Raw genomic sequence first — 10,226 nt, 5'->3', positions numbered from 1 at the left:
TTGTATTAATTTCTTCATACAGCAACGCTATGATTATGTATATAATGTATACAGCCGGAACAACGTGCCGCGTATTCGCGCGCCAGCTTCTTGGCATAAGAGACTTGATTGGTGGTGAGCCGTGGGTGTCCATCCCCAGTTTCCGTAGCCGCCATGTTTGCTCAAAAATTCGAGTTTTGCAACTAAATATGCGAGTATCTGCGTTTAAAAATGTGGTTTACATAAACTCTGCAACCATAAAATACTTTTAATATGATCCCTTAGTACATATGTTGCATCCAGTCTATCACGTTGCAGTGTTTTGCTTCTTCTTTGAGGTTTAATGGTAGACTCAGACTGCAGCTCAAAGTTTAGGGGCATACAGCCACCTACTGTACCGGAGTGGGAAGCATCATGATTTTATATATTTTTAATATTATTTATTGAACACATTGCACAATGCACATGTCATATATGTTGACAATAAGTAACCAAGTGAAACATTCATACATTCAAACATGTGAGTAAGAAAGGGAAAACAGCAGGAGCTGAAAAAAAAACGTAACTTATGTTATTATAATCATTATAATGATGATAATAATAAATATAATAATAATAATAATAATTACAAAGCCTCAATTTGAAATGATTATTATTTAAATAGTGGCATTCAAAAATGTGTTCTTACTGTTTGTATAGCATATTAAAGGGTAGAAGATTGAGTTATAGGCTATTCCTGCTGTTGAAAAAGGGACTATGGTTTATTTGAAACAAAAATGGTGGAATGTATCTCAGTATGCTTCATATACTCAATTACTATGCTTAAGTACAATTTAGAGGTATACTTCACTGGAGTCTTTTATTTTAATGCAACTTTCTACTTTAACTCCACTAGCCTAGATCTCTGATGGAAATATTACTTTTTACAACCACATTACATTATTACATAATATATATATATATATATATATATATACACACATAAATTAATAAGATCACACTGTGTCAGTAAATACATGTGTGAGCTAGTAATCTGGAAGTGCTGCAATATTTACCTCTCTCTCGGCAGCTGAAGCAGCTCGTTTGTTGACACTGGTGTCATTGTCTTGCGCGGCCGACGTGCTGGGACGGTCGGTGTTACCGACTGCATACGATGAGACATCGAATATTGTGGGAACAGATCCTGGCTTCAAATCCGATGTTTTGTATTGAACCAGGCATCCAGACTCATCAAACCTCATTTTGTGGACATAATCGTCATTTGTAAAGTGTTCGCTGCACACACGTGCATACTGATTCAGCGGCGGATTGGACCGTTTCATGGAAATAACCCATGCTTTGAGCAGCTTCTCATCCTTTAGTGGCAGCCTATGGAAATGTACTTCTTCCTTCTTTTTATAAAAACCATTTGTGCAGCCTGGGGCAATACAATACGCTCCTGACGACGACCGTTTTCTTTTGTTGGAAACCACTGGTGCATTGCACGCCATGTTGTTTGCAGCTGTATTGAGCTTTGGCCCAGGAAGCGTACCACACAGTGACGTCACTGGGAAAGTCCCGGATCGATGGAAGCGCCCATGGTCATTCAATAGAGTCTGTCTGCAGACCGCAGCAAGGAGGCGTTTCCTATAGGGCGTTTCCTATAGGGGCATTTCCTATAGTGAACGACGGGAGCCGGCTCTCGCCCGCGAACGAGACGTTTTTTGTTTTGTTTTTGCGGAGGGATCTAGATCGGCATGAAGGCACATTATGCAATGTGCAATGTGGACATTATCCCGCTTATTACACACGGCCACATTCTCAACAAAGTAACGACATGACTCCCAATAATAATTGAAATGCTTTTATGGATTTAGAAAAAGATTTTATTGATTTAAAAAATAGTTTTTTGTATTGATTTAAATTGACATGCATCCGCTAAGAAAAGTAGTCCGTTGTTACTGTTTGAACTAACGTAACAACGGCAGGAACTGCTTCTATAGTGTTTTTGAGGAGCTTTTTGATTACAGATTTGAAAACATCGTTGCTTGCTTTAAAAGTAGCACAATTCATTATGTCAAACCTTGAAAGATATCCCTGCCCTAATGCCAAAAGTAACTGGCAACTATGTCGCCGTAGCTATGATGTCTATGTCTGGACCGCTGCGTAAAAAGGAGGGTTTCTGACCCATTACTTCTCTTCCTACTTTTTGTCCCCCTCTTCTCCCCGCTGCAGCCTAGCAGTTGATCTCAAAGCACGCTCCCCTCTCCTGCAGGGAGAAAAACTATATTTATATACTTTATATAGGTTGATACAGTAGCCCCTTTTTTTAAATAGTTTTTATAGGTGTTGCCATCTGTTTTGTGTAGCGTGGTTCTACAAGCAAGTCAATGCATTAATTGGGTGGTATCAGAGAGTTACACGGGTCTGTAAATGCAATGAAAACAATTGGCCACAGCAAATAATTTATATTAAACATGTAATTTTTACTTTTGAATACTTTAGTACAAAGGATGTCTTGAATAATTTAAGTGATATATGTGTACACATATAAATAATTAGTCAAAACAGCGCTACATTTGATTTAATTAAAAGGTATAATATGTGGTAAACTGAAGAGCCCTTTGGGAGCCGAAAGAGCCGGCTCTTCTTGGTGAGCCAAATGATCCGGCTCAGCAAGAAGAGCCGGAATTCCCATCACTAGAACAATGACTTCTTCTGCGAGGATTTATAAAAGCAGCTGGATAAAAAAAGTTAGGAAACGCCCCTATAGGAAACGCCTCCTTGCTGCGGTCTGCAGACAGACCCATCTCGGTCATTAGGCGCGTATTTCAAAAAATAAATTCGCGTATCTCGATCGTTTACATTGGAAATAGACTAGATAAATACATTTCCTAATGGGAATATTGTCACATGGAAAGCAGTTTAAAAAGTGTTTCCATTTCCCGCAGTTTAGTTACAAATTAAGATTTTTGAACAGAAAACATACAAAGAGATTATGAGCTCATCCTCCACAAACTTTAACAGTATGAGTAAATTGTTAGAGCAAAATGTCAGTGCACCCTGCTTACCGATGCGTGACGGTCCCGCTCCCACCGGTCTGCTCTGGAGCACGGTTAGCGGACGGGACGGCGGTGAGTGTCGGATAGGTGCAACACTTCATGGAGGATTAAGTGTTCGGGTGAAAAACTACAATTTTGATATGAACAGCAATGACCATATTATGTTATCAATCAGCTACCAAATATAACAGATAGTAATATTATCTAATAGTTCAATACTGCTCATTAACAACATGGATAGAAAGAAGAGAAGATATTGGAGCAGAAGGACGCCATTAATGTGTATATCCTTTGGGCCAATCAAACGCGTTTATTTATTTTGGGGCGTGTCTAAAACATGATTTTAATTTTGGAAAACACATGATGAATTAGACAGATTATTATGGTTATTTGTACCGTATTCTCCTTGTTCAATTATGTTGCTTGCAAACTTTGTAGATGTGTTTAACAATGATAATGTTTGTATATTATCCAAATGTTTAATTTTAATTAATAATGCACATAACAACACACCAACTCCAATACATCAAGGCAAGCTCATCACCAAATGCAAATCATCAAAACAATTCTTGTTCCTTATCAATATTCATGACATATATTCCCCAGAAAGTGATATCCTTATGATATGCAGATTAGTGCAAGTTCTTGACTTCAACAGTAAAAAGGTAGCAATGAAAATGGTTGTACATTCATGTGAATAATATATGAAAATTATGCTTTTCATTTGCTACCATTTGATTTTCTGTTTCATAATAAGAACTTGTTTTTGTTACAATAATAAGAAACCAATTTTATATACACGGGCATATTTACATTTTTAAAGTAGCTTATTAAACTGTGTGACTTCCATGTTTTGATTTCTCTCCGAGGTTCAGTGCTTTGTCTTCTACAGGCCAAAGCATGAATAGATGTTTTGGACCAGGCTGTATTTAAAGACACGATATGGCCAAAAGCGTGTGGACAACCAATCATTACATAAAGAACACTGATTAGATAATGAGGTCTGTGCAGTTTGTGTTTCACTTCTTCCCGAAAGTGTTGGGCAGGATTGAGGTCAGTCAAGTTCTTCCGCAGAAAACTCAACAACAAATAACGGGTCTTGGCTTTGTGCACAGGTTCAATGCCATGTTGAAGCAGGGCAGGGCCTTACATAAACATGCTGCCACATAATTGGAGGCCTTAAACATAATACAGCCCTAGTTTTGATTTGACTGTAGATAGCATGTTGGTGTGACGTGTAACACAATTGTGCCTGCACCTCCATTCAATGTCCATACGTTTTACACAGAACAGTGAGCCTTTACAGCAGGGCTGCCCCGGAGCCTCGCTGCGGGGAAACTGTGGCGTGGATAATTGCACCGCATTTGCGCATAAGATGAGGCCCACTGCGCAAGATGAGGCCCTACGCACTCTGCGTGTTCTGTGTGTAGGGAGAGGTGACCTGCTTTACAGGTTGTGTAAAAGGGGCTTTATGGACTACTAGACGCACAGCTCAGATTAAAGGTAGGGTAGGTAATTCACTTCAGAAACACTTTTTCTTATATCCCATGGAATGCTCTTAACATCCCGATAGCAATGAATAAATTAAATGCTTTGACAATAAATACATACAAATATTTCATCAGTGGAAGCCGTGGCGCTGTAAAAAGCAAGTCCAATGATCTGCCTCGGCCCGCGGCAGATAACTGGATGGCCTACCTGCCTGTCAGCCTTCCATCTGTGCACAAACTTATCTCGTGCCCTCATTGGTCATGTGCGCGTTCATGTGTGTTGGAGGAGGGGCTCTGTAAGGAAGTCTGAAGGAAGGGGCAGATTTTTTTCGGTTGTGTACTTTCAAATTCTAGCACACTCGAGCTGGTTTCTCCATTCTTACCTACCTACCTTTAAGCGATTTAAACAGAATGAAAAGCAATTGACTCCTGTGTTCTGATCGTTACTTCTGATCGGAGTTGTAAGGGAACACCTTTTAGATTGAATATAGACCAATAATATTGGAAGAACCCTTAGTGAGAGTCTTTGCTGCTCCCTGTTGGAGCTTGAGAGAAGTTATCTTACTGTCCAACTCATCCATGAAGCCTTCATCCACAGATTCACTGTCCACCTCCTCTCCTTCAGCCTCTGTGGGCAGGAACACATGAAGCTGAGTGCGGGCCGGACCGGCGGCAGCAGAAGGAGCCGGGCGTTCACTGCTGCTCGGGAGACAAGGCTTCCCAACGACATACAAAGGCTCTCCCTGAAGAGATGAGTTGCGATACTGCATCACTAAAGGTCTGAGGTCACCCTGCTGTTCCATCTCTGCTCTCAGGGTCGGGTTGTGGGAATGGCGCCTCACTGGTCTTGGCTTGGAGCCGGGCTGGATGGCCTGGGAGAAATGGAAATAGGCCGGTCTGCTGCAGTTTTGGACCTGCCGGTAGTTCTGCTGCTTGCTGGTCCCAGATGTGAGGCAGGTCTTGCAGGGGAGCAGGACTGATGACTTGGAAAACGGAGTAGGAGGTGCAGAGCCCTTTTTTAAAACACTGGGGCGACGATTGTTTGAGAATCCCTCGAGTAGGGCGTTTTCATGTGGGGTGAGGAGGGATGGCTCACTGAGGCTGTGGAGACAGTAATGAAAGTTTAAGTAGAAAAAACATTTTTAGAAATATATTTGAATACTTCATTACCAAGTTCGATGACTTAAAACGTTACTTGACCAAATCCGAAAAGATTGTAACACCAATGACTTGGACCTGAGCCATTTGACTAAAACATACTTAATACCTTACTTAAAGCCCCAAATCTAATAATTTCCCTTAATTTCCCACTACTCAATCTCAGCAAGAGATCCATTATGTCCAACCAGGCAACCAATCAAGTTTCGATAAAGAACCATACAAATGAATGAATGTCACATGACTGAAGGTAGAAGTTGGAAAAATCCCTCTGGTGGTCCACAAAAAAACTAATTGTAGATAAGTTGCAATTTCATTTGTTTAGGATTTGAAACCTAGTTTAAAATTATGGACTTGCAAAACCATGTCTTTGTTGCTCTGATATTAAGCAGTTGTAATGTTTTTGCCATTTGTCATCTTATTTCAGCGTTTTAGCATGATTACATTTGCTATTAGCACTTAATAAATACGATGACTGAGGCTAATAGGAATGTCATTAGTTTAGCTGGTAATTGGTCACGAGCCGAGGATGGCACTGAATTGAAATGTAAGTTCTCCGAAATGACTACAACTCATCCTAAGGGAACCCTAAATGTCTAAATCAAGTTTCATCAAAATCAGTCCAATAAGTAGGGAGACATTTTTGCCAAAATCACAAAGGTCAACCTCATAGTTGCACTAGAATAAAAGTTAAAGGATGACCAAAGCCAGTACAATTCATCCTCTGGGGACCATGACTATGTACCAAATTTGAACACAGTCTATTAAATAGTTCTTGACGTATTTTCCAGTTTGAATCAAAGTGGTTGACTCACAGAAAGACACTGTCAGGGCCACTAATACAAATAGGAATGTTCAAACAACAGAACGCTTCATCAGTTTGATGGTTATTCAAAACCTGCTCTGCTTGGGTGAGGGCCATAAAGTAACCTGTCAGACAGTCAGGTGTGTGTGTGTGTGTGTGTGTGTGTGTGTGTGTGTGTGTGTGTGTGTGTGTGTGTGTGTGTGTGTGTGTGCGCATGCGACGTGCGTGCGTGTGTGTGTGTTTAAGAGCTTAAAGTTTGTGCGTTGGTCACTCAGGTTTCTCCCTCCTCTGAGTTAAGCTGCATCAGGAGACAGATCAGCTTCCACACCTGAGATTTATGACACACTGTATCCTGGCCTTCTGTAGTCAAAGCAAACCAGGGGGTAGCGCAGAGGTGGCCAACTATCTGCTATCAAATTGGGACGGATTGGAGAGGAAACAATTACACTGTAATTCCAGTCAAGCGTTGAACGTTTGACAGGCACTTTTGCTGAGATGAATAGAGACGATGGAGATGTGAGAGTGGAGATGACATACAAGGGATTCATCACATTCAAACATGCCGCATCACTGACACTGATGTGACTCAGGGCTATGCCTTTTTAAATATCATTTGATGCTATTGTAAGAAATTAAAATCAATGTTTAATGATGTAATTTAGTTTAAACATACAGTAATCTTATAACTGTTAGACCAACAGCATTCGCCTGTGGTTAAAGTTTATTTTGAAAAGCTATTCCGGAAGAGATCTCCGAAATGCAAACATTATGCTTAATTTCCGGTTTTTCGAAAATAACTATTAGAGCCGTTAACATGCATTACATAAACAGTCATGAAAGAGAGTATGAGGAGAAGAGGTGTGTGCAGTTATGCAATGAATATACAACGTTTAAATCCTCTGTTATGCGCAATATCGGACATTGGAGAAAGAGGGGGGAGAACGACGTCACCAGCCGCCATTGAAGGAGGAGCGCTGGATCGATACAGACAGAGGACAACGCGATCTCAGGCACTTCTTCACCCCGCCGCCTCCCCACCACAGCTGTGCTCCTGTACTCCTTCTGTCTGTCCCATTACCGCGCCATTTAATTAAAGTACCCATTTGAACCTTATGCCAGAGACTCCAGGTCTCTTTATTCTAAGCTTCTCTCCTGGGACGCGAGAACAACCGATACTTCTAATACTATTCGGTCATTATTATAAATAATACACATTGGACATATATTACTTAAAATGAAGTGCTAACTGTTGTATGTAGGCCTTAGGGAAGGGACTCAACAACATTTTTTAAATAAACAAAAAATGATATGAATACTGGTATATCATGAGTCAGACACTAATCTATTTATACTTATACCTATGTAGGCCTACCACATGCTTTCACTATATTCATTTTTTTCAGTTTATTAATGTAGTAAAATGTTCCTGTCTAATTCATTTAACTTTTTTGTAATATTTTAGTGTTATATTGTATATTTTTCCCTTTTAAAAAATGGTTTTAAGTTTAAATTCTCATTGTTTTTACTTTCGTGATCTTCTATTCCTTTAGTATACATATTTAATGAACATTGTAGGAGGAAGGAGCCTCAGACTGCTTCTCTGTAATTGTTGTGGATAAAAAACAACTTGAGGATACAGTTAACATACACAGTTAAATTGATAAGTAATTGCTTAATATTTGAGCATGAAAGTACAACATTTGGTTTAATTTACATTAAAGGAATAGTTTGACATTTCCGAAATACGGTGCAAGAATTAGATTAGAAGATGAAGACTCATGTATGTCCTTATGCGGTTTGAGCCAGCCAGCTAGCCACTTAGCCTAGCTTATTTTAGCCTAGCTTGTGATAGCTTATTTTATGAAAGCTTAGTTTAGCCTATTCTATTTTAGTTTAGCCTAATCTATTTTAGTTTAGCTTAATGTCTAGAACAAGGTATAGCCTGGCTCTGTTTAAATATTATAAAATCCACCAAATATCTCTAAAGTCATATGATAATCCACTTAAAATAACACCTTGTTGTTTTAACACTTGGTGTAGGCTTCATTGAAAAGGATATGAGAAATTGCTATTTATTTTAAGTTATGTTGTTGTTTACTGTTATGAATAGCAGTTTACTGGCAATGCTGTTATTATAGGATAAGAGACATTGCTTCTAATACTATATGTTATTAAAAATATTCAAATGAGTGGCTTTGAGCTAGTAATTTGCAGATATTGATCCAAGTGCGATGTGCTGCTTACCTAAAACGAGCTATGCTTGGCCTGCGGGGCCCCTGGGCAGTAAGTGAAGGCAGACGGAGAGGGGTCCTGGCCCCCCATCCTCCTCCTGCTGTGGGTGGAGGGTGCACAAAGCTGGGAAGTAGGTAGGTCTGGACCAAAGCTCGGCTCTGCTTCGTGTCTTTCTGATTCCAGCGTCCACTGATGTCCAAACCCAGGCCGAGCACAGCTGCCTGGGGCGCAGCTTCAGCGGGGCCACTCATTGGTCTCTGAGTTTGTGTCTCACCTGGAGGAGAATTTATCTGAAAATGTTCTGATAATTTAAACCATGGACGGCCCTGACAAAGGAAATATAGATCCAACAGACAGAGGACTGTTGCAGAGACCTAGATGTGTTGCATGTACTACATGTGTGTCGTTTACGGGCCCCGGGGGGTGAATGTAGAGGGGATTGTACGACTCCACCTGCAGGCAGCGGACACCATCAATGATGCATGTCCATTAATGATGCATGGCTGGAGCTGGTCAGGTGGACAGCACCGACTTTACCTATCTCCCTTTCCCTCTGCACCAGGTCGGTTTACAGTCGTATACGGGAACAGATGGTAAACACACAGGATGAACGTAGATGCGATACAATGAACTTCAAATAAACTCTTTATTTGTTTTTGTAATTACTGGGAACCGTTCGGGTAGTGTAAACCAAACAGTCCTTACGGAAGAGGATTAGGGCCACATGAATAAAACATTTTTGGGAGGATTTGAAAAAAAAATGTTTTTTTTTTGTTCTGAGAAAAGTGTCAGAATTCTGACTTTAATCTCAGAATTCTGACTTTTTCTCAGAAAAAAAAAAAAAGCTTTTTTTTTTCAAATCCTCCCAAAAAAAATAATCATGCGGCCCTAATCTTCTTCCGTAGAAACAAGTTACTGCCAATGTGATGAAAAAAAAGGTACCGTTAATAGATCTCGAAAAAGAATGTCATACCCCATATCTTATGATCTCATTGCTCATCTAATTTATTTTATTCACTGGCGAATAGCACAACATTAAGGCCTATCCTATCACTTCACAAACAAGCTCTCAAAAGTTTTGGACAAAAAACCTAAGCTATACCACCATTGCAAAATCCTGGACCTGCTCAGCTGGGGAAATATTTTAAAACACACTGATCTAGGTCTCATTTTTAAGATTCTACATGGCAAGGCACCCCACCACTCTGCACTTTTATACAGCAGAAAAATGCAAACCGCAGAACCACAAGGTCTGCCCGAAGAGGGGACTGTGTAGTCCCTTTTAGGTCCATTTCCTTTGGTAAACAGTGTTTCTCTGTGAGGGCATCAACACTTTGGAACACAATACCAATACAGATAAGGAATAACACCTAAAAAAAAGTGTTGCATTTATATTTTTGTTCAGTGGATATTTTTATTTCTCTAGTCTTGTTGTGGTCATTTAACATCTTGCCAAGGACAGTTGAAAATTAGCCTGCTGGCTAATACTGGCTCATTTACAGCAATGTGAATGAATGTGAA

This window comes from Pseudochaenichthys georgianus, chromosome 11 (assembly GCF_902827115.2).
Source record: "Pseudochaenichthys georgianus chromosome 11, fPseGeo1.2, whole genome shotgun sequence".
Classification (NCBI taxonomy): Eukaryota; Metazoa; Chordata; class Actinopteri; order Perciformes; family Channichthyidae; genus Pseudochaenichthys; species Pseudochaenichthys georgianus.
Note: the sequence above shows the minus strand (reverse complement) of the source record.